Source organism: Protopterus annectens, chromosome 1.part0 (genome assembly GCF_019279795.1).
Source record: "Protopterus annectens isolate FY-2018-M chromosome 1.part0, PAN1.0, whole genome shotgun sequence".
Lineage (NCBI taxonomy): Eukaryota > Metazoa > Chordata > Ceratodontiformes > Protopteridae > Protopterus > Protopterus annectens.
The window spans coordinates 739,334,394-739,360,373 of NC_056725.1; positions in this window are offsets into that span (position 1 = coordinate 739,334,394).

Sequence of the window (25,980 nt, forward strand, 5' to 3'; positions counted from 1 at the left end):
TTGAATGAACTACTATAATGGGTGAAGATAGAGAAAGAGAGGTATTTCCAAAGGGCATCGGTCAGGTATAGAAAGGGTAGACACAGATGTAGAATGTTAAATGTACTTACATTTATAATAGACAGGTGAATTGTCTGAAGCCATTAAGCAAATGTAGTATAATATAATACAAGTTTAATGTAATGCATTGCAAAATATCATAACTAGATTAGTCATTACTTACTGTTCTGACCAGAAATCCTAAATCACTAACATCTACACGGTAAGGCTTCAGGAATGAACAAATTCCAGTTAATGTATGTCTTCTATTACCCACATTTATCATTTACCCTTTAAAGTCATTCACAAAGCATGGCTCATGAATTCAGAAGGCTGAATGTTCCTTTTCACTTGTTTTATGAAAACAGGTTTTTATTTCTGTAAGAAAACTTTGCTTTGCCTGTCATCTGGAGTTTACATATCTTTTTATCTTACTGTTTTGTTCAAAATCTGTTTTACTAACTTCTTTAACTGTCTTGCACTGGGCACCATAAGAGAACACACTATGTTTCTGAAACTCATTTGAATATCAGACTAGCAGGTTTTGCCTCTTGTTTGTAAAATACTGTGCTGATTTAATTGCTCCTGTATCTGATCAGCGTGCTTAATATCGGTTGCATTTACGGCACTTTTCTACCTTTAATGTACAGCTTTTACTTGATTCTTCTCCAGTTCATGAATCATGCAGGTAGCTGGTCCTGGGGAACTAGTGTTTGAGTTGATAATGAAGCTATAAAATAGTTATGGAGCTGTTGGGGTTATTAGAAAGCTTTATGTTCAGTCAGGTTGTTTTCAGTGCTAGTTATGAGCTCGGGCATTCAGTGGACTTAACCTTACAGTTTGGGCATGAAAACAGACATGCATTGATAGAGCCTGTCTCCTGGTTAGTCTATTGCCTGACTCACTTTGGGGTCAGCCTTCTCCTATTCTGACCTACCAATACTGAGCTCAGCAAATGCAATGTCTTGTGGATTGTAACTTCAAACGTCCTTACCCAGTCCTCGACCAGCACTAAGAAGGGAGCTCATTTATGATTCTCCTTATGCATGACATATAGCAATGAGTTTTTTGGTGATCTGAGTCACGTTGTCTCAGGGAGTGTACATCCTAGGCCTATGGCAAAAAGGGAATCAAGGCTTGTCCATCAGTAGAGAAAGATGCATATGCTAGAATGGAGGTTAAAATGGGGTAAGGTATCCCTTGTGCTCTGCCCAGTCAGACTTTTCCAGTCAACAAATACAAATAAATACATCAATTCCCAAGGATAAACAAGTTCTGGATGAGCATTAGCAGAGAGACATTTTTTAAAAGAAGGCTACATTTGTCTCAAATGATATATCTGCTGTATCTAATTATCCATCTGCATTTTTGGGTGGTTAATAGACTGTGCACTTCACCTGCCTGACTAGCTAGAAGGTTTTTCTTCTGCTGTGTCTGGTTGCTGCTTGCTTTTTTGCATATAAGAGTTCCATGATAAGGGATTCCCTACACCATGATTCAGATATTGCACCTTGTATTTTTTTCCAAAGTAGATGATCCAGATTTAGGCTGGACATGGTTTGACTAGGTGAAGTATGATGAGTTCATGACTGTAGCTTCAGCAATACATCTGACCCCCAATGTTTTGTGGCTTGGCCTTAAAAGGTTGTTAATACCCTGTCTTGATTTACTAGGACCAGTGATTCTTTGGTTTATTTGTACCTCGATGAAGAACAGAGCTTTTCCACCAATTTTAAAAGTGGCACTGATTAATCTAATCCTGAATAAACCAACTTTAGATGTTTATTTTCCTGAGAACTATCCCCAATTACAATCCTCCTACTTATTGGAAAGGTCATCAAAAGGAGATATGTATTCACCCTTAACATCTTTTGGTTTGTTTTGTCCATTCTGATCAGGTTTAGATCTAACCATGGCATGAACATTATCTTCATTAAAATGATTAATGACCTCCTGATGGTGAAAGATTAACAAATATTTAATCTTGATCCAGTTTAATCTTTTTAACAGCTTTTGATGTGACTGACCATGTTATTCTGGTTGAGCATCTGAGGTGGCACTATAGATTATTTGTCAATGTCCTTGAATGGTTTGCCTGTTACCTCTTTGACATGCTTAGTCCATGATAGGGCATCTGAATATTTCTGATCCCTACCCACTGGAATGTGCTTTACTTCAGGCTTCAATTTTTGCTCCCCTTTTGCTCACTGTATATATGTTTCCACTTAAGGAGGTATGGGAAGGAGAAGTATTTATTATCAGTCTTATGCTGATGACATTCAGCTATATCTTTACTTCTCTGTGGAGAATGTACCACATTTTTTAGCCTCAGATGACTGTCTGGATTTGAACCTCAACAGTATGTCTGCAAAATGTTTGAAACTCAATCCAGCTAAGACTGACGCTATTCTTTCACATATCACAATCTAGTTACCTGAGTTTCCTCTTTTCTCCCCATTTATTACATACTGGGAGAATCAGCGTGTGTGTGTGTGTGTGTGTGTGTGTGTGTGTGTGTGGGGGGGGTTATCTCATTTATTCATGATCTTTAGTTTATTTTTGAAGACAGACTGACACTGAAGCATCTAATGCCATCTATCATCAGGAGTTATTATTTCCATCTGAAGAATAGTTACATGATCAAACACTTCATACAAGCTTTGAACCTGGGAATAGTGATTCATACTCTGGTTTTGTCCCATCTGGGCTACTGTAGTGTATATTACCTCAGACTTTTGGATAGTGATCTGGTTCACTTGCTGCATGTGCAAACTCAAAGGAATGCAGTACACATATACAAGAATGAAATTTAATTCATTCAGCCATTCATTTCCTCATTAAATTAATTCATTCATTTTTTATTCATGTTTTTCATTACTTGTTTCTGCAGTTCAGAGTCACTGGGAGAGAAATACTGTCCCACAAAGTACAATAGGGCATGACTTAAGTAGTGCAGATAATACTAATCTACAGGATGATACTCTATATCACACACACACACACACACACACACACACACACACACACACACACACACACACACACACACACACACAAACTTTTGTGTCTTACCAATCTTTCTGATATGGGAGGAAAACAGAGTCCCTGTCAAATGTTTTAAACTCACATGGTTGTCGTGGGTAGTCAGGAATCTCAATAAATTTTCAGTTACCTTGATTTTTCTGGCAATCTAGTACACAAACTGACAGCTTTCTCAGAAGCATAACTGTTGTTGAATTATTTATTGCTGCCTATTTTTTTTTGGATAAACAGGAAAGGAAAACTGACCAAACCAAAAAAATAATGCCAGTCTCAAAATACTGAACCAAAAACACTAGCATTTCTACACTTCAAAATGCTTTACTCACATTTGCGATATGGAACACACATCTAGCAACATACTAAGCTGGTTGTACCATAACAGAGTGTCTGCAGTACTGAGGTTGTCATGAGCTATAGACAGGAATACATGCTTGTTTGTATTTTTACAATCCTCATATTTTCCTCGTTATTCTAAGGTATGATTGATTTGTTTAATAGACGTTTTATACTGACAATTTGAATTTCATATCCTCATTATTTAGATGTACTTATTTTGCATTAGAAATTCAAAATGTTATTCTTCATTTCTTGCAGCCCTAATTCAGCATCATACCTCTCAACCTCTTATTGCAAGAAATCTGGACAAAGCCTGACAAAATGGGCCCAAAATAGGGACAGATTTTAAATGTTGCTCTTATAAACTTAGAAAATTGGTAGAGAAACAGGGTTTGTTTTAGTATGCATTTTCTGAAGGATTTAAAGTCTGAAACTCACATGTATGTCATTATTTAGTGACTGCAAACTTCAGATCATCCCTGTGATTTGCCAGAAAACCACATATTTTATGAGGAATAGACCAAAAATGTGAGGCAAACATCTGGACATTCTATGACAATATGGACAGTAAAGAGATTCAACATTCCCATCTAAGTCCATGAAGCTGAAATCATGATTATAATTCTATATCTGGAATACAGCTTTATGCTATGGAAATTCAATACAATGAATAATAGAAATCCAAAAACAAACGATGTTGGGGAAAAAAAAAACACTGGTATGTAAAAGCAAACAAAGTCAAAAAGTAAAAATGAAAACTATAACCAGTGGTACACAGCAGAGGTAGATCCAAGTCGTAGTTTAATGTACAGAATAACACACAGATGAGTGCTTTCGCATATAGCTTCTTCATCTGAAGAAGCTATATGCGAAAGCGCTCATCTGTTTGTTATTCTATACATTAAACTACGACTTGGATCTACCTGAAGAAGCTATATGCGAAAGCGCTCATCTGTGTGTTATTCTATACATTAAACTACGACTTGGATCTACCGCTGCTGTGTACCACTGATTGTATTCCTCATTTTTACTTTTTGACAATGAATAATAGAGTTACTTGTGTATAAAATGTGCAAGCAGTTATACCTCTCAACTGTCCCTGATTTTGCATCATAATTTTGCTGTGTCCTTGAAAAAAATTCTGATTTTCTGTTAAATCACTGAAGATTACAGTCAACCAATCATATTAAATTCCATACTTCTTATTTTTCAGAAAAATGCATGTTTATACAAAACCTGTTGTTAAATAACATTTAATTAAATTACAGTCAGACCTCTAAACTGTATTTTTTAGAGGAATATTCCTATTTTCAGTCCTGATTTACCATAGTACTTGATGTTCCTGTTTTATAAGATCACAGGATCATAGGAAGTTACTAGACTAATGGCCCTAGGGCCCTTACGAGCCTAGCCAAATTCTATCCTTATTTCCATGATCAGTACTTAATGCCCGTGTCCAAGAGAGATACAGGTAGAACCCCCAGGGTAAATTTATGGTTACCCATCCAATCATCCAGACTGCGTTTGAAGAGGGCCAATGAGGTGTGCTGTTTACATGAAGTGGGAGTCTGTTCCAAAGGTGTGGTAACATCTGGGAGACAAATCTGTCCTGCCAGCTGGTTCTAGTAATATCGCATACCAGGTTAAGGTCTTTAGAGCAAGTAAGCTGTGTACCATTTGACTTGCGAATATGTAACATTTCCAATAAAGCAGTGTCAGAGATTACCTTATATGCAAGGCAGAGATCGCCTATGAGAACTCTGTATGAAACAGAGAAAAGTGAGAGTGATTTTAGACAATCCACATAGGACAGATGCTGAAGACCTTGAATTTTTCTTGTGAAGAACCTTTGTAGTCTCTCCAATTGCTGCCGGTGCTTGGAAATGTACTTACCAAAAGGGACGTTGTACTCAATTATTGGCCTGATGAGGGAAGAGTACAGGGAGATTATAACTTCGTTTTTTTTCTGGGGGCAATGCTCTTACTTATGAGATGATCAATATAGAATACCCTTCTTACCACTGTGGAGACACGGTGACCAAAGGTAAGATTGCTGTCAACCTGTTTGTCCAGGTGTCTCACCACTGAGTGTGTACTTAGAGTGTTGCTATTGATGTAGTAGTTAGCAGGAACATCACTGTTACTGAAAGGAATGATAATACATTTTTTGCATTGAGTTTAAGGCCATGACTTTGGGAGCAATCATTTGTTTGTGTGAGACCCTCTTTTAGGATGTTGACATAATTTGGAGATTCTATGACTGCTCCCACTTTGCAGTCATCAGGGAAATTTGTCAGCCACAGGCCTTTAGTTTTTGCTTGCACTTCAGAGAAATAGATTCCAAACAGTAGAGGCCCCAGGATTGATCCTTGTGGATTTCCAATGGTTACAGGTCTGTTGTTGGAGGTGGATTCCCTTATTTTGACTATATGTGTTCTATCAGTGAGCCAGTTGGTGACCCATCTAATGATATAAGGATTTATACCTAGCTGGGTGAGTTTGTTAATGATGCCTGAGTGGAAGATAGTGTCAAAGCCGGTGGCTAAGTCTAGTTAGACTGTATGCACAGATTTGTCCTTGTCCAGGGCCTTGGTGACTGCCTCAAAGAAGTCCACCAGGTTTAACAGGCATGATCTCCCTTTGACAAATCCAAACTGAGTAGGGTCAAGTGTTTGGAGATTACTTATAGCTTTGTTGATAAGGTCCATGATGATTTGCTCCATGTCCTTGCAGATAAGGCTAGTCAGGCTAATAGGTGTTGCAGTTCTCGGGGTCAGTGGAAGCACCACCTTTGTAAAAGGGAATAACAGTGTCCATTTTCCATTCAGCTGGGATGAAGCTGATGCTTAGACTATGATCAAAAAGAGTACCCAGTGATGTTGCTAATTCTTGTTAGAGCACATGTAGGATATAGCCTTGGATGTTATCAGGTCCCATAGATGCTGTGTTTGTGGCCTTAAAGAGGGTGTTTACAACCTGGTCTTTAGAGATACAAGGTAGTGAACAGGTGGTAGGGATGTCTTGGGGTACGTGTGGTGGGGACAGGGGAGTGAAGTTTTTACAGAACCTGTCAGCCAACAGGTTAGCTATGTCCATAGGTTCAGTATATGTGGTGTCATTAATGACCAGTTCAGCCCAAATCTGAGCCTTTCCTTTTAGGTTATGGATGTAACTAAAGATGCCTTATACTTGTTCTTAGTTGAGGAAGCTAAGTTAAATTCGTAGTTTGCTTTGGAGGACTTCACAAGAAGTCTTATTTGCTTGTTTAAGCTGAGGAGGGAGTGTTTCCAGTTTAGGGCTCACTCCCTCTTACACTTAGACAGCAATTTCTTCTTCTTATTGAAAGCCTGTTAATGGCACTTGTCCACCAGGCAGGTTTGCTCTTCCTTGAGGAGCTTGTTTTGGTCCTATCAGGTACGCCCAAGTGAATGCAGTTATATGGGTGTTTGTATAAAGCATTGGTGTACAACTCAGCATAGTTGCCAATTCCATCTGAAGGGGTGTGCAGTGAAGCTATTTATACCATCTGATAAGAGTTTATAATGTGCTTTGGAAAAGTTTTTAGTTTAATTGCTGCTGGGGGGTGGGGGGCAGGTGTTGGGCAGGTGAGTTTCAGCACGAGTAATTTACCCAGTCAATGGATGGGTAGTTAAAGTCAACCAAAACCATGGTGTTTGGATGTAACTTGATAGACTCCAGTAGATCCATATAGGCAGAGTGGGTGTCCTGATTCATGGAGGGGGGGGGGGGGTCCTGTAGCTGGCAATGACTTGAATAGGTGTCCTACCAACAGTTAACTGCACCTGAAGTATCTCCAGGGAATCATGCTGTTTGACCAATCTGGAGGTGTGTTTATCTTTCATGAATATTGATACACCACCTCCTTTAGTTTTCACACCTTCAGTTTGTGGTCTGACAGTGTGGAAGGAGGTGTAACCCGGTATGGCTGGGGTGCTGGGTTTTCGGAGGCATGTCTCTGTTTTCAGGCTTGATTTACCCCTTCACACAATTTTCTGAATCCCCTTCATCACTTGTGATTTCTGAAGCTGTCTGGTATACAGAAAACCACAATACATGACCAACATATTAGTTTTACAAATAATTTGAAGAAAGAGGACTCAAATCTTACATCTCCCTTCTTCAGAAGCAAAAATAAATTACCTTGTTTGATAGTATTTTGCGATACAATTTATTAAAGTCTACAGATTTTACACCGTTTTTTTATGAAGTTCTTATATTTTTCCATAATTTTGTCACTCTCTGTTTTTAATTGTGTTTCTGAATAGTATCCAAAATTCCAAGTGGAAGCAAGAAGTACTATTGGGCTATTTGGTATCTGAATTTTAAGTTAATAAGATGTCCTGTGTGACGACCACTAAGTCGAAAAGAGACTATAAAAATGTCCTGATTTTTGACAGGATGTACCCACTTTTCAGAGGTCTTTGTTCCCCATTTACAATTTCTGTATTTTAAGAGGTACAATTACAATAATATTTAACATGACTGATTTTGGGATTTTATTCCCCCTTCAATTTTTTGCTTTCTTCAGAATTCTTGAGAAAAGAAGTTAAGAATCCTTGTTAATTTACAGTTGTCACCAAGCCATTTATTTTCCTACATCTCTATTGCATTTATTAATTCTGAGAGCACATAGATTTTCTTTAGCAAACACAGCCATAACACCTCTGATGCATGCCCCACCCATACAATACATTGATATACTCTGAAATACTTTAATTCTTATAAAAAAATGATTGATAAAAACAAACTTGAAACTTTGCTTACATAATGGTAAGCGCTTTCATTCTGTACATAAAAATTCATCAGACACCATTACAGACTACTAAAAACATTTAAATAACCCTCCAAGTGGTCACATGATCAAACTACTCAATGATTTAACCCTTTCCTTCTTAACACTATTTTGCAGTTTTCTCTATCATTTAAGCTCAGGAAATTCTGGTACCTGGTACAAGTAATGTCTAGGAATTTTAAGATTGTTTTAAAAAATAGTTTTACTTGTAGATCTAAATATGTAGTTTACATTGTTTTGTGTGGACTTTGCACTGCCTTTTACATAGTGAGAATGGTGAGAGTTTCAAATGAGAGTTTATGAACATTTGCACAAAGTGGAGAAATTGGATTTGAGCTATGCTTTATCTAAACATGTGAACAAGTGCCATAGAAATGACAAGGATACATTTTTTTTAAATTCCCTCTTACAGACCAGGTACCCGATTATGAAGAGAGGCTCATGCAGATGAAGAACTAGATTGGAGAGAATAGTGTTGGTAGCTTAGATTGAATGCCTGCAATTTTCCAGGCTTAAATGATAGAGAAAATTACAAAATAGTGTTGAGAAGGAAGGGGTTAATTCATTGAATAGTTTTATCATGTGATCACTTGGAGGTTTATTTAGATATTTTTAGTAGTCTGTAATGTTGTCTGATGAAGTTCTATGTATAGAATGAAAGTGCTTACCAGTATGTAAATAAGGTTTGAAGTTTGTTTTTATCAGTTGTTTTATATAAGTATTTATTTGTTTTATTCATGGCTCTTGAAGTTCGTAAAGCAGTATTTTGATACTTTCATTCTATTCAGACTCATTATATGTAGTCTCAGTCACAGTTTCAATTCTACCTAGAGTAATATATAGCTATTCATTTAAAAAAAATAAAATTTGTTTCTAAGGCTCTTCACATTCATCTATAAACATCTAAAATTAAGGGTTGTGACCTTCTGGATGCAGTCATATCCCTCCATAGCAATGACATGCCTCTGTATCCAGCTGCCAGTCAATACAGTCGGTCCATGTTAATCATATCATGGTCTGTTGTATCTCAGTAATCGTTTCACCTATTCATGCGCTAATGCAATGGATATGCGACAGTTTATGGATGGCATTCATAGTCATTGTGCTTAGGTGTAAAGGTAATCTCTGCAGGGCACACCTCAGTGCAGTTCTAATGTGATTCAGAGGTCAGCTGTCCTTACACACTGTAGCTTACAATGAACATATGCAAATAAAGATATAATGAGATTCAAATGCGAAGTGCTTCAAAAGTTCTTATGCTAATAATAAGTCCTCTTCCTGCCTATTTGCTATTCATAGTTGTGTTTTGATGCATTTCTGCACCACCCATAGAAGAGGAAATGGTGCCATTTCTACCCACTTTGCATTTGACAAAGATGCTTGCTATTGGCACCAACTTTGCATTTCTAAGGGTGTGCTCCTTGTTTTTGCTGATCCAAAACCACTTGTTCCCAGTAGCACTCACCAGCTAAGAAGGGAAAAATATAGACAAAGAGTAACCTATTAGAACTTTGCTAATCAAGAAATCCTTGCTAGATTTACAGTGGACAGGACTATTGTAAGGTGTATGTATGGCTCACAGCTAGGAAATGGAAGAATGAGTGGCCTTCCTATACCTGTGGATACTAAGATATTAACAGCCTTTATGTTAATTGCCATTGGGACCTTCCAAAGCCATTCTGGAGACACACTGGGTATATCTCAAGCTTCTGCCTTGAGGATAGTTCAACATTTGCTTGACATACTCTTGGCATGTGTGGATCTATATATTTATCTGCCTGCATCACCACAGGAACAAGCCAGACCCACACATGGCTTCTACCAGATGCCATATTTCCCTGAGGTGTTTGGTGCAATAGATTGTACCCATGTTACCATGAAAGCCCCATCAGGACCATGGGGTAAGCATTACCAAAACAGGAAGGACTACCATTCTGTCACCTTCCAGGTAGTGCATGATGCATGGGTGGTTTATCACCAAGGACCAGCATCCTGCAGTGCCCATGATTCTCACATCTGGCACACAAGCTTACTCTGCCATCTCTTCTGGCATGGTAGGATGCTCCATGGTCACCTTATTAGTAACTGAAAAATGTTACACTAATTATGTAATTCGTTATGTCTTGGGTAATATATTGCTTTGTAGTAAGCCACACTCCCCTTGCTTTGTCTCTCTCTGTCCCTTTTCTTGTCTTCACAGATGATATAGGCTACCCACAAGAGCCCTGGTTGGATCCCTACAGGAGCTGCTGAAGAAAGGTACAATACCACCCTATCCCAGACACAGATAATCATGGAGCAAATGTTTGATCCGCTGAAATCTCATTTGCATTGCCTGAATGAGTCTGCGGGTGCCCTTCTACAGTGTATTGCAACCTGCATACTATGATCATGTACCAGTTTGGTGGTGATCTGCTCCAAGATGTCATTGCAGCTCCCAGTATAGGTCCTTCAGTGACCAATGTTAGTGCTGGTGGCCAGCCAGCAGCAGTAGTAAGGGACTGCATGTGGCAAGCTTGTGCACATGATATGGCTGTAGAGGCAAAGAGGCAGCATGTAGTCCACATCTTTGGACCATGACATTTACATTAGTATTATCTTCATTATAAAAAGCACAGAATATAAGTGATACATGCAGTGCTAAATGTGGGCTATGCTGCATGGTACAAGTCCTACTGTCTTTTCTTTAAAGATTGTTTTTAAATGTAGTTACTCATATGGTAGTATATATATATATTTACTGTTCATTGTTAACATATACCTAGAATCATGCCTGACTGTTCACTGAGATCTGTGTAGTGAATGGAAATGGAAATATTTAAGGAACATGTAATATTTTACTTTATTGCTCCATGTGTTTTGTTTAGCGAATGCTGTGAAACATGCAGGTAATATTTCTGTTGGAATGTTCATTACTTCTCAATTGCTATTGTAGTACTTGACTGAGTACCTTGTACAAATTCTGTTTATTTAATCATGTATTTTTGCTGTTTTTTTACCTTGCACTTTTCATGGGATGCTCTCTGCCAAATAAGGTATACCATTTTCTGGTGATATGTTCTAATAACTACAAAATAATTTTCTGTTTACAACACAAATTAATTAATTCTGTCATTAACAGTATCACATTTGTCCTTAGAAGTTAGATCAGTCATTTGTGCTGAATGTGATGTGTTATCAGCACCAGTGCTGCTGGAAAGATTAGTGTTACTCATTTAATCATTTATTTCCATGGTGTGTGAGGCCTTAATAATGTTCTGCATTATAGTATGTTGCTCTCCACCTTGTTTTTAATATTTTTTAATTATGTATCTTTTTATTGCAAGCTTTAACATTACTCAAATCAAACACATGCTGTTGTATTGGCACTTAATACTGGTCTGTATTACAATCTGTAGATTCCACATTTCATTTTTTTTTATAATCAGTGACATTAGTCTATTGAAGCACATGCTTGTAAACTGTCACATGATATTTTCAGTAGCTGCACTGTCCTCTGTGGCAATAAGTCAAATGTGTCATAAGCAACGTCCCTTTAAATACAGTGTCGGTAATGTTCCTGTGAGCATGACAAAGTGTTATCATGTAAGTTTGATGCTGACTTGCTATATGATGACGTTGCCTGCTGTAGACTGTGATCTCATAGTGCTGTGTGTCCAAGACCTCAAATGAGAAGTTCTGCTATGTGTAATTGAATACTGATGAGGCCTGCATGACTTTTCTCTTACACATCTCAGCTTTTCCCTATACTTTCCTGAAAATCAGATAGCGCGTGACCTACTAGGCTCCCACATGTCCAAACAGTACCCCATTTTCATCTGTATTGACCACTTTTTCCTACTTGAAACTAGTAGATCCAGACTAGTGCATGTATGGAGGCAGAGATGGCTGCTGTGTGTGACACCATACTGTGCATAAGTGTGACCATGGTATTATCCCCACTCTTTACCATTTTGATATACTGGTGGAAATCCTTATGCACATCCTACAGTACTCTGACCATCTCTAGCTGACTTTCTATGGCAGTAAATTGAGCCTGAGCAATGTCCCAGACCTTTCATGTGTCTGAAGGTAGTTGTGACATGTGCCTATGCCTGGCACCCCTTTATATGGGTGTTACAGCCAACGTTACAACCTCTGAGATCATACCATTCTCCTTAAGGTGTTTCTGCGGTTGAGGAAACACTGGTATTGAGGTACATGGGTCTCTCCCTGTACCCCTTGCAATGCAATGTCCTCATCTACTTGTCTGTATGCCCTTGTGTCACTTCCTGCAGTTATACTCATGTTGTATGGTGTGAGACCCTATCATTACACTTGGTGACTGTGTGCTACTGCCTGCAGGTTGTGTCATAAAAATAACTGTTATGTTATGAACATAACATCGTCAACAGTCATTACACTACTGACATCTTCCAGCTGTGCTGGTAAAGTGGAACTGCTCATTTCTGCAGCTGACCCTGAGAAGGAGTAATTCATTACATTATTATTGAGACTTTAGACCACAGTAATAAATGTTGTATAATAAGGTGTGGAGGGCACATTTCATGGACATTCACACCTCTTTTCATAACTGCAGAAGTGGAGTTCTCCCTGTTGTTAAGAATTGTCATGTGTTACATGTAACCAGTTAACCTTCTTAGTAATGTTCAGTATGTGAATTTCTCATGGGGTGGTGCACTAACCTTCTTGCGTGTGGTTGCTGCTGTGGTGGGTAACTGTCAGTGTCCACATCACTTCTGATTATACCTATGGCATCCACATTAGTGTCATAATCATCTCTCCATATGGAGAGTGGTATTCTTCATCCGACATTAAATGGAGAAATGTAGGAGGTCCCACACCTGTAGTGCTACAAGCAACTGCATTTTACCTAGCCTATACTTTGGCATGTCCCACTATGTAGTTGGTCCTTTTTCTGCACTGGATCAATGTTCATTCCCTCCCCTCAACTGCATTTATACCCAAAACCACTTGATTATCTCTCAGCTTGTTTTGGTCCCCATTTGCCAAACAGACATTTGCTGTATGTCCTGACAGCCTCATAAGGATGCAGTCCTCCTCAGGGCCGAGAGTTGTCTTTTCCTCTGTGTGTATGCCTCCTGCTGCTGCTTCATGAATTCACCTGAAACAATGTTCAGTAGTAACCCTGGTGAAAATGGTTTTCAGAAACCCAGTCATCACCCCTGCAAAGCACTTTAAGTATCCTCCAATGGAAGGTTTAAGCTGCCAGTGGAAGTGATGTTTGGATAATGTGAAGCTAATGAGCTCTGATTTCAAACTGGGCAATAGTCCTCTAACACATACATTCTATTTACTCCTAATGATAACCTCCCTTATCCCAGGCTCCCATTTTATTCTCAGTTTCTCTCAGAACTCTTCAGCTGGTTGCAACAAATGAAAATATAGCTCTGTCACGTTCACCCTTGCAACAAGGGCACCCTCCTTTCTATGTGGATGCTTAAACACTCCTATCTGGTATGTTTCCAAATCATTATCCTGGCACTTTTATAGCCTTAACATTTCCCTCAATTGAAAATATTATCACCAAAGGAGCCCTGCTAATCGATACCCTACCTCTAACTCTGTAAATGGGATAATACAGTTTGCCTGAGCATCCAATATATCCCTTATGTAAAGAATACCAGCTTTTATCCAGTACGTCTACCATAATGGGGAAATATCCTGACAAGAATTCATGTTACATCACAACCCTGAGCTTAGATTAAGAGAATCCTACCACCTCTTCTTTCTCAATCTTGTCCTTTGAGCCAATGCTCCATGCCATCTGGGTCCCAGACCTTGAAGTAAAGTGTGGTCTTATGTGCCAGGTAGAAAAGCTGTTTAACCACTAGATCTGAGAATGCCCAGATGGATCTGGTTGAAAGGCTTGCCATACTATAAAACCATCCAATGGCTGACATCCGTTAAGCATATGCACTGAGCAATCCAAATCCCCCATTAAGGCAGGGCATAAACATCTTTCTCCTCCCTATCTGAGGGATCTTGCCATTCCAAATAAAACCTCTACTGAGTCTTTGGAAAGTCTTACAACTCTGGCTACAGTTACTAATGGAAGATGCCTAAAAAGATATATTATCTTGGGAAAGACAAAGAGTTTGAGTATATGAATCCTACTCAGGAACAGGAGGAGGAGCCTTTTGTAACTACTCAGCTTATCTTGAACAAAAGTCTTGAATAAATCTCTCCAATGAGTTAATATTAAAAGCCAGCATTTTATGCTTCTCCAAAGGAATTATAATCCCCAAATAGGTGAACTGTGTTACGGTATCTAAAGAAATTTGATTCTGGGCTCTCAGATAAGCTAAGGCCAGTTTAATAAGAGGTAACAGCATAGATTTCGTGATGTTAATTTGAAGACCTGTCATTCTGGTGGAACTCCAGAGGGATGAGAGGATTGCATTAACCTGGACCTGTGGGTGATTGAACTAAATGATGCAGTCATCTGCAAACCAGGAAAAGTGTGTCTCTAACCCTGAACCTGAATACCAAAGTGTCCATGCTCTTTTAAGAGCCTCTGCTCCACTGCATATGCCTCCAAAACAAAAAGTAATGTCAAGAGCAGGCAGCCCCATCTGGTACCTCTTCTAAGCTCTATATGGGAAGATAGACCTGTTGGAGCAATCATAAACCAAGGGGTTTATATACAGCAGCAGACATTACTGAACAAACTCCTCAAGACACCTCATTCTAGTCATGATGTGCCATATACAATTTCAACTTGCAGTATCAAAAACCTTGTAGAAATCCAGAATGCCAGGCTTCTAACATAATGTTTGGATGTTTATCCATAATCTTATCAGATTTGGGCTCTCTGCCCTCCATTTAGTGAAGACCTGATGGTTAAAACCTACCAGTTGTGGACTCAGTTTATCAAGCCTATTCACAGCAGCTTGGCAAAAACCTTCAAATCAGTATGTAGCAAAGGAATAGGTCAGTAATTACTAGCCACAGATGGATCCCTTCCAGGTTTGGGCAACATGATAACTTTTCCATAGTTGAGTCCTCAGGGGAAAAAATAACCCTTAGTACTTGCCCCAGTATAAAACTCCAGCAAATGATCCTTTAGTTCATATTTAAATGTTTTGAAGAAATCCAAGGGGAGCCCATCTAAAGCCAGTGCTCTCCCACCTGATAAACTGTCTTTGGCCACATGCATTTCTTTGTATGGATAATGTCTTTTTCATTAAGTTAATGTAAGATTGGGGCAATAGTATGAGATGCATTCCCTCAAATAATTATTAGTTGCATCATTTAAATCAATAGTTGCATCATTTAAATCAATCTGTAAGAACCTGGTTACATATTCATACTCTTTGATCAAAATAGTGTTAATTTCCTTTGGCTTTGAACATAATAATTCTGCCTGCTTTATCAGACCCAGAATATACAGTTCTTGACTCCTTATACTTCCTGGGCAAAAGCTTATACACAGTAATTCCAGAAACCCAATGGAAAAGTTTAAATTGCTTTCATCTATTTGCAATCTTTCGAGAAGTTACCAACCTAAGCTCCTTCCATAGTTCCTTTAACTTACCACTAACCACCACCTTTCCACAGATGTTTTCTACCTAGGTTTTTCCTCTAATTCTTTAATCCTTTGTCCCAAGTTCTTTAATTACCTGTCCCTCACTCTAAGCTCTTCTTTCCTATAAAAATGTACTTGAAGCTTGCATAATGTGTTTGAAGGATCAATAATTTGCCCTATCCTTCACCCTAGTCCCTTCCTGGTCCCAAAAGTTTTCAATCCATTGCTTAAACAACTTCCAGAACCCCACTTTGCTCAATAAAAGAGGAACTAACCTCCACTGAAAATAGGTTGATAAGGTAGCTTCACAAAAAATGTTAATTCTTATCAAAGTGTGATCAGATAAAGGTGTAGATTCTCTGCAAGATTCCCTCACTCACCATAATGCAGAACAGTTAATAAACCACATATTCAAGCTACTTAACACCTCCCATATGCAAGTGCATAAAATGTAAACTCTGTTATTCAAATTTTGAACACTACATACATCATAAAACCCAAATTCCTCCAATATAAGACTTAATGGAAGTGTGACTCTGGGATGCCTATTCAGACCAGAGGGTATCTCGTCCATCTCTCCCACCCAGTAACACCGTGGTATCAGTGGAAAAGACTCCCCTTAGAAATCTACTAAACTCCATCAGTGGACCCATTTCATCCTCTTTAGGACTGTAGAACAGCAACTCCTATTTTAGATCTTCTTCCTTCGGCTTTTCCCAGTTAGGGGTCGCCACAGCGGATCACCTGTCTGCTCGTGATTGGTAGTGGAGTTTTACAGTGTTGAGTTGCCAGCCCAGCGCCCAACCTTCCATGGAAAGCACACACACACACACACTCACACCTAGGGCCAATTTTGAGAGTCCAATCCACCTACAGCATGTCTCTGGGATGAAACCGGAGCGCTCAGAGGAAACCCACAGGGAAGACATGCAGACTCCACACAGAAGGCACCCCAGCAGAGGATCGAACCTGAGAACCTCTTGCTGTGAGGCAACAATGCTAACCACTGCAACATCGTGGCCGCCCCAGCAACTCCTATTTTAGATGCTGTTGTGCAACTACTGTATTTAACCCTAGACCATGTTAGTCAAAATCCTTTAACCATTTTTACCCTGATATTGATTTCTTGTATTAGTACAATTTGTGGAGAGAACCTAAAGATGTAATTACAGACTGTGCTTCCTTTGATTACTGAAGAAATCCCTCTAACACTGCAAGTTACACATCTCTGTGAGATAATGTGGTCCCTTCCTCTTGTCTCAATTTGCATAAGGGTCATTGGCTGTAATTCCCTGTATTCCATTTGAGCTAATTTTGTTTCAACAATGACGGTAAAAAAAACTGCAAAAAGAAGACAGAAACAAAAGATATATATATATATATATATATATATATATATATATATATATATATATAAAATTAAACCACAATAATAAAAAATAAAACAGTTCAACACAGTTAACCAGAGCAGACTCCACACGAGACTATAATCCTGACTCTCTCAGGATTGGATAGCCTCTGATACACTTTCATAAAGCAGATAATGGGTATCAATAACTTGCTCCAAATCCCTTGTGAAACTATAATGGAGCCAAGGCAAATACAGAACCAGGCTTTACCAAACTAGTCACCAGTTCCAGACCAGCCATCCATGTACATAAGTTAAGCTCCCAAGTCCAAACACAAAAACATTCACAGAAGGCGATCACTAGCAAGAAAAACAAGCCAGCATAGTGAACCCCCAGTATGATAAAAAACATATTTCTGAATTGGGACTTGTAAGAGCAGGGGAGAATGCCATTTCTATTTTCCCTTAGAACAATTAATTTTGTGGAATCATATTCACAACACTGTCTGGGGGACTCCTTTCTACACCCCCTCCACTTTGTCAGTCCAGGACTGTTCTAGCATAGAAATCTCTTCTGAAGGAATCTCTCTGGCACAGAAAACCCAGATTCTAATGCCTTTATTAACACCTGGAATCTACTGTGAAGTGCAACCAGGCTATTCAAATCTTTCTCACAAGAGCCAGACAGTTTAATATGATTGTGTGCCCACTGGTTCACCTCTTTCCTCTTTTTATGATGTGGAGATTTCTGGAGGAGACTGAGGGAGTACTGGTTCTTTTCTTCCCAGGCACTACACAAGGTTGTTGACTATCCATTGGTGTTGATGGGGGAATTTCACTATATGATCCTATCCTGGAAGAAATTGTTCAATATCTTGCAGGGAACTAAACATGCAATTAGAGACTCCTTTGGTCAGGAGAAATAGTTGCTAGAAACCTTAGCTGCACCATGAAGCCCATTTCTCAACGCCTCCTTAAATAACCAGCCATTGTCTTCCAGTGATTGTAGAGTGTGGCACTGTAATCTGGAGCAATGCCTCTCAATAGTCACATTTTGGCAAATGCTCCTGGCTCTCTGTAGGATGGCTTCTCAGTGATATAATCCAGTCATTTAAAAATAAAGTTCCTGGGAATGTTATTGTTTGGTGATCTTGGTGTAATACAGTGTGCCCTTTCTATAACAGGTGCAAAGGAACCTCCTACATTTTTTTAAATTCTTCTCTTATAAAGTTAATGCTGTCTGTCCCTCCACATTCTCTGGCAGGGTAATAACTATGAAATTATTTCACCTGGCCTTGTTTTCCATGTCCTCAATTTTTTGCTCAAGAGCCTCTGACTGTATCTGCAGATCCTGCAAACTCTTTGAATGGGCTGCTATGGCAGCTGTCTGTTCACCTACCACCTGCTGTCTAAGGGCAAGCACAATTGCTGACAACAGCCTGTCATGCTTAGGTATCTGCCTTAATTTACTGCACATCTTTAGTGGCAGAATACATAATAGTAGAGAGGACTTGTACAGAGGTTCAGCTTACCCTTAATTCATCCTGGAAGGTAAAAACGTTCCCTTCCATCATGGTGGCTCTGCACAGTAATTATCAAGGTGATGCCAAATTTTATTTCTCAGGAAGAGTATGAAAATAGTATACAGGCTGCCAACATCTCTGGACTTACTGGATTTTTCAGATTCATAAAGGGTTATATTATTCATTCTTCATTCCAACCCTTGATCAAATGGACAAGCTGTGATTAAGATGTCTCCTCCATGCGCATGGCTGTGGTGTTCCTTCTCTATTCATTAAACATGTTTATTTCTTTCGCATCACTACCTACTTGAAAAATTATAGTCAAAACCCCTGCCATTATTATAGCAGCACGTCAACTCTTTCCTCTACTTAGGTGTCTGATCTGCTAACAATACTACAACTAATTTCAAATGGATAGCCTCATTTAAGTCTTAGTCACTACTTCAGTTTTTATGACTGTATGATCTGATCATGCAAAGTGTATGTATGCATGAATGGGTTTAGACAAGGAAATACAAAGACCTGTGCATTCCTCTAGGCCTAACTTCCGCACTACGTTCCCTCCTGACCTATGCTGAAAAATTATTGCTTTGTTCAGAAATACTGCGATCTTGTACCAGGAATTTTTTTTGTGGTTTAAACCATCCCAAAACTATAAGTCTTCTGATGTCAACATATTTGCCAATCTTCCATTCCCCCTTTTCTTTCTTTTTCTTTTTGTAACCTTCTTCCTTGATGCTTCTACCTGTGCTACCTCAGAAATAACTTCACTTGGGGCATGGCCAAGATGAGCTCTAGTTAGCAACAGTTTTCTTTAGCTCTGACTCTTGATTTCTGACAGGAAGTTTTATTTCTAAGCAAGCCTAATCAAGCTAATTGTACAGATTCTGATACTTAGAATCATATCAAAACATTTTATTAATTTTCTGATATTTTCCTGTCAAATAATTACTTGGTAAATTCTACTCATCATCCTGACTAAAAGATGAGTTTCTCTAAGGCTAATTCTCAGGATTCCTTATTCAGAAAAGAGTTTCAGTCTCTCCTAGCTAATAACCAGGAGTTGTCACTGAAGCTAGATAGAATAGACACTAAATTGGATAATTTTAAGAAGTATTCAAAACAGATAGACTAGATTCATGAGGATTACAGCTGCAGCAAACCCAGATTTCTGGTATTGAACAATCACTCAATGACATAGATGGAAGGCTAAATGAAGGAGAAAATAATATTGAATTTTTGTTGAAGCAGAATATTCTGTTGTTGAATAAACTGGATGACTTGAAAAACAGGATCCGTAGAAATACATAGAAGGTAATAATACGGTGAATTTCCTAACCTCTTGGCTACCTAAAGTCTTAGACCTACCAGAGGTCATAATGAATTGAAAGGGCGCATAGATTCTTAGCCTCATCTTTATCCAAAAATAAGCCTTCCTCTAAATCAACAATAGAAAGATTCTTTTCATCCCATGATAAAGAACTGGTCCTTAAAATTGTGTGGTCTAAGTCACCAATTAAAATAAATGACAATATCATCCATTTTGACAATGACTACTCAGCTGCTATTATTGCTAAAAGAGAACACTTTTTGCCCTTGATCAAAGAACTTAAAAAGAAACAAAAGTACATTTCATATTTCCTGCCAGACTGAAAATATTTCTTGCTGATGGAATTAGAATATTTGAAGACCTGGACTCAGCTGTGACATACATAAGATCCAATAAGATTCTTGACAAAACAGAAGATATGGATTGGTCTGGCATGTCTCAGAGAGCTGCAGAGAATAATAATTGGAAGTCAATTGACAAGAAGAAGAAGCTGAATGATAAATGATTACTAGCTAACTTTCTTTTTTTCTGTTTTTTTTCTTATTCAGAGTAGTAAAATATGCCACTCTTTTTCTTGTTTGCAAAATATGTTTGATACATATCTGTTTCCTACATATTTCAGAAAATGGTATATGAATTGTGGATACCCTTTCCTAAAAGGTAACAAATACGCTTTTAACTATTTCTCTCTATTGACAATGTTGGTGCTTTTAGGGCTTTTATTTTCCTTATATACAGAAGTAATTATTTCACGCTTGTTTATTTTAATACTTTCTATAGACCCTTTTTTCTGTCACGTATCTTCCCATTGGATTACTTAACAGGATTTACAACTTATAATTTTAGATCTGTGGTTTTCACGTTAATGCTGCTTCTTTAATTAGTTTAATATACATTGTGTGTTTATTATTTTATTTGAATTATTTGGTTTGACTTTTGTATAGTCTGGCGTGTGTATCTGCTCTGGGGCATGCAGTCATTTATGAGTTCTGAATGAGCTAAGCATTGGTTGCTTGCTTACGTGTATGCTTGGAGTTTTGGTCATTTGTACTCTTTACCGTGTTTCCTGTGGGTTGACTTGTTTGCCTTTTGTTGGACTGTGAATGTGGCTCTGCCCAGGAATATTTGATGGGTTTGGGGTGGATGCACTGGATAAGCAGTGATGTTTCCTGTTGAAGTATCTTGTAGTCAGATTTGCAAACATGGAGGTAGTTTTTTCTTTTTACTTCTAGTGCTGTTTTCTGAGGTTGAATGGTTTCTTCTCTTACTCAAGCCTTCTCTGCTTGCTGGAACTTGATATTTTCTTCTATAGCTCAAGCGTACCTGGTTTCTCACTGAAAACTGCATATTCAGACTTAGTTTCAACTGAGTGACACAATTTGTTGCTTCCTTGACTGTTGTGGGTCATGATTGGTTGGCTGTTTCTTCATTTATTAAAAAGGGAAATAGATCTTTAATCATGAATCGCATTACTTAGGAAATTTTTTTTATTATTTTTTTACTGCTAGATCTTAAACATTTCCATTGGCTTTACTGTTCATTTTATATTGTCAGTATTGGATGATTGCCATGCCTCTCAACTATGCAGATCTACGTAGAATGTTAGAGTTTATATTCTATATCTCTGATTAATTTTTACGAATTTTACAGGTTAGTAGCAAACCAGTAAAATCTGAAGTTCATACCTTTTAATAGGTTAGATTTCTGCAAAAATGTTCAGATTTTTGTCTCTTAAGTTTGATCTGTTACTAGGGAAACTGCGGCTTTATTGCAAGTTTGTAGTACATTTTCTAGGATTGATGTCAAAGACTGGCAGTAGTTATTCGAGTTTCTGACTTTGTATCACTCTGAGAACTTGTGTTGACGCAAGTTCTGTTGTTTTATTCACCCATCTGAATTAAAAAAATTTATATTTGCAGATTTGTCTTTATTTATGGGCTCTCTGGCTTGCTGTCATTTCTAGTTTTGTCCTGACGTCTCACTTTAAATGGTGAAGGGCATGCTATCGAAGTTGAGTGAAGATACTGTTTTGATTTTTGCATTCATAATTTTTACAGAATATAAGTTGAAGATCTGGGAATCATTCTCTTAGAGCTTTTGACATTTTCTTTGTTTGTGGTCTATTGGAATTATATGATCTGGCAGGTTGGGGGGGGCATGGTTGTCATTATTTCATAATTAGTTGTATTTCTTGAGGCTTGAGTATTTATTTTATTATTGATACTGGCACATTTATACTTTGTATTTGGAAAACAATACATCTTGTCTGTTATTTACCCTTATGAGGTATCTATGGGGACTTGTCCATATTTTATAAATAACTATTATCTAAATTTAATATGAAACAGCTTTAATAATACAATCTAATAATAGACATTATCACACAGAACTTAAAAAAATGGGTAAGGGTGTGTGGTTCAATATGCAATTACATATTCCATAGGATTTATACATACGATTTATTAAGCACTGTGATTCATATGTCTACATTGACACTTATAAATATTATTATTACATTTTAAACATTTGAAATGTTTATCTTTTAATATAGCTTGTTTAAATGTGATGTTGTTAAATCTGTTTTGCTTTGTATATACTTCATTCATTGACATATAATGAGTCCCTCTCTTCTTTTTAAGAATTTTATTATCTAATTTATACTGAAGATAATCTAATTAACCACCGATGGTTTTCTAAGTCTACAATTATAGCATTTGTCTTATGTCTGATCTTTCTTTATATTTAATATTATTATTTTCGTCAAAGTAATATAAGATATTCCTTAAATAGGCATTTACAAGAATGCATCTTACTGTACAACTATATAGCAATGTAATCACAAAATCTTACATATCTCTCAATTTGTAATGAATGTTCCTTCTCAAATATAAGAAAAGTTTCCTTGAATGGTCCAATTTAGCTTTAGATGAGTCTAAAATGTTCTATGAGAAGACTATATAAATATATTTTTTTAACAAGTGGTAGAGGAAAGTAAACTGTTGTTGTTTGTTAGGTGGTCTGCTTGGGCAGTGAATGCTGTTCAGGCTAGAAGTATTTGACTCCATGGAAGAGATGGTGGGATACAGAACTTTGGGCTTATTTCAAATATGATTTTTTTGTTCTTTTTTGGTGTCGGCTATTTATATCACTTTGATCACAGGTTTATTCATATTCACATGACAGCTGATGGAGTGAAGACTTATCCTGGGGATTTAATAAAATCCATGTAGGCATAGTGTAAAGCCTACACAGAAGGTACCATGGCCATGTATGCAGTACCCCCTTGGTAATGTGGCATGCATATTAATGAAGGCATGTTACTGAGTGGGAGCCATGTAACATGGTTATTGAATCAGTGTAGGGAGTGTGTTACTGTGTCTGGAGATGAGTAACACATACCCTCCACTGTTAAAGTGCCAGATATCAATGTATGCATATATAATAAAAGGTTTATATATATATTTTTAATTTTTTTGTTTTTGTGTTTGCGTGGCATGGCGAGCAGCAATGGACACATGCCAGGCATCTAAATAGAGAAACCAGATACATTTAATTATGAAAGCAAAGGTCAAGTTTTTAAGCATAGCTGAGCAGGTTTGCGCACCATGCCACGGTGCTCAGTGGTGCTTAAATGTAGTGGGGAGATATATATAAAAATATAGCAGCAGTCTATATGGCCATGTAGCCAAATGGTTAAAGTGACAGCATTATGTGCAGTAGGTGCAGGGTTCGAGTACAGATAAAAGTTATTTTGTAAATACACATTATGAGAATAATGTTAAATCCTGATTACATTTTGTATGATTACACAGACAGGTTATTAAAGTTATTTTGCACAGTCACATGTATGAGAAGTACTATTAAACCTTGAATGAATTTTGTATGAATACACAGGTTATTAGTCATTTATGTTGCAAATACACATTATGAGAAGTATGTTTAAACCTTTGATTGCATATTGTATATATGCACATACATGTTATTAAGCATTTATGTGGCAAATGCACAGTTATGAGATGTATTTTTAAATCCTGCTTTGTTGCACTCAGCTAAGCTCCACTAAGCACAACTAAGCCTTGCCAAGCACAGCTTAAACAAGGAATGCTTTAGCTGTGCCTGGCTGGTTTGCGTATTGCTAAGTGGCTCAAAGCACTGCTAAGCAATGCCCATTTATGCACTGTTCAGCCCAGCTAAGCTGTTTGTGCAGTGCTAAGCATTGCTAAGTATTGCCAGTTTAAATACTGCTTAGCTAAGCTCAGCTGGTTTGCGTGGTGCCAAGCATTTTTAAAAATTGCCCAATGATGATAAATGATGGGAAAACATACTTATTTAAGTGCAACAGGTGGGAATACAGCAGAACCAGTTGAAGTTTGAACTTGGCAGGAACTATGGCAAGTGTGGGAGAGGGTATGCTCTTCCGGGCATAGTGTTGGGGCATTCTGGAGTCCAGGTCATGGATGGACTCCTCATTAAATACCACAATATCTGGCTGCTGCAGTGCCAGTGATTGGAATACAAGTTGGAGGCCTGGGACTGGCTGGCATGCAATCTCACTAGTGAAACTGGTATCCCCGCACAGGTGAGCAGGTGCGTCATCATTATGATGACTTGAAGCATCTGAAAGGGGATCTGTTGGCCACCTGGGTCCAAGATGCTCAGGATGGGAATGCCCCACAAGTTTGTAAGTACTGTTTATATTGTTTTTACCAATACCTAATCTGAATGCATGATAGACAGGTACACATAATGGTGTGATTCTCTCCCTACTGCTGCAGAGGAGAGAGCTTGAAACCTAGAAGCCCATGTAGATCACCTGGCCAGGTTGCACCATGAGTGTGGTGAGTACAGATGTATCTTGCAATTTATAGTCATATAAGCAAGAAAGAGTAATGTATTAACTTCTATTAGGTATATAACAGTTTTGATTGTACTGCAATGGATGTGGTCATAGACCTGGACTGAAGTAAGTGAGTAATGCCACATAAAGTTCAATAAAGATGAACGCATGGAACCTGATAATATTAAGGAAATAAAGCTTCTACTGCATTAGTTGTGGAATTACAGCTGTATTGCATCACCTGCATGATATGAACTGTTCAATAAAGACTAGAAAAATATACAAATATACCAATCACTGCATGAAGTCACCCCTAAGAAATCTATGTTGTGCAATATATGTATAGTTCGGGCTGTTGGTCAGGAAATTGTGTATTACATCTGCTGTGAACTAAAAACACAAAGAATACCACTAAGTGACTGAAGGTTAGCTAATAAAGAGTGTTCTGCTAAACTGTAGATGTGGAGCTGTACTACAAAATATAATGCATTATGATATTTGTTCTGCACTAAGATCTGAAGCAATAATAGGAAGGCCAAAAGTAAGTTGTGTATATCAGGATTGTCTTGTGTTAACCATTGCATTTCAACTATATGCATTTCTGCTCTTAGGTACGCTACTACAGGAAAGTATGAAACTGTAATAGCTGTAGACTGCAAATATACCATCTGCAACTGTATATGGGTCAGGTAGCCAACCCAGCACTCCAATATGGTTTGTACACATCACAAATATTTCCAGACACTCTGGGTATACTGTATAACCTGCATTCCATGTATTAATGCACAGTACATCTACTATCTCTGTCATGCATGAATCTCATTCATGTGTGTTCAAGTGTCACTGCAGTCTTGTATAACACTCTATCTCTATTACCATTCATATTTTGTTACCAGATGAGCTCTAGGCACATATCAGCCAATCAGTATGCATCAGTGGCTCATTAGCTCAGTTTATAAATGCCAGGTGTGATGTAAATTTTGTCATACACAGACCAGGGTTCGAATCCAGTTGCAAGTACTACTAAATGCTATTGAATCAGTTATGTATTGATAACAGATGTTCTCTCCACAGGAATTACAGGTCAGTAAATAGCTGTAGTAACCTTTAGTATGGGTTAATAATTTGTGTTCAGATGTACCAGAGTATTAACAGCATTGCTC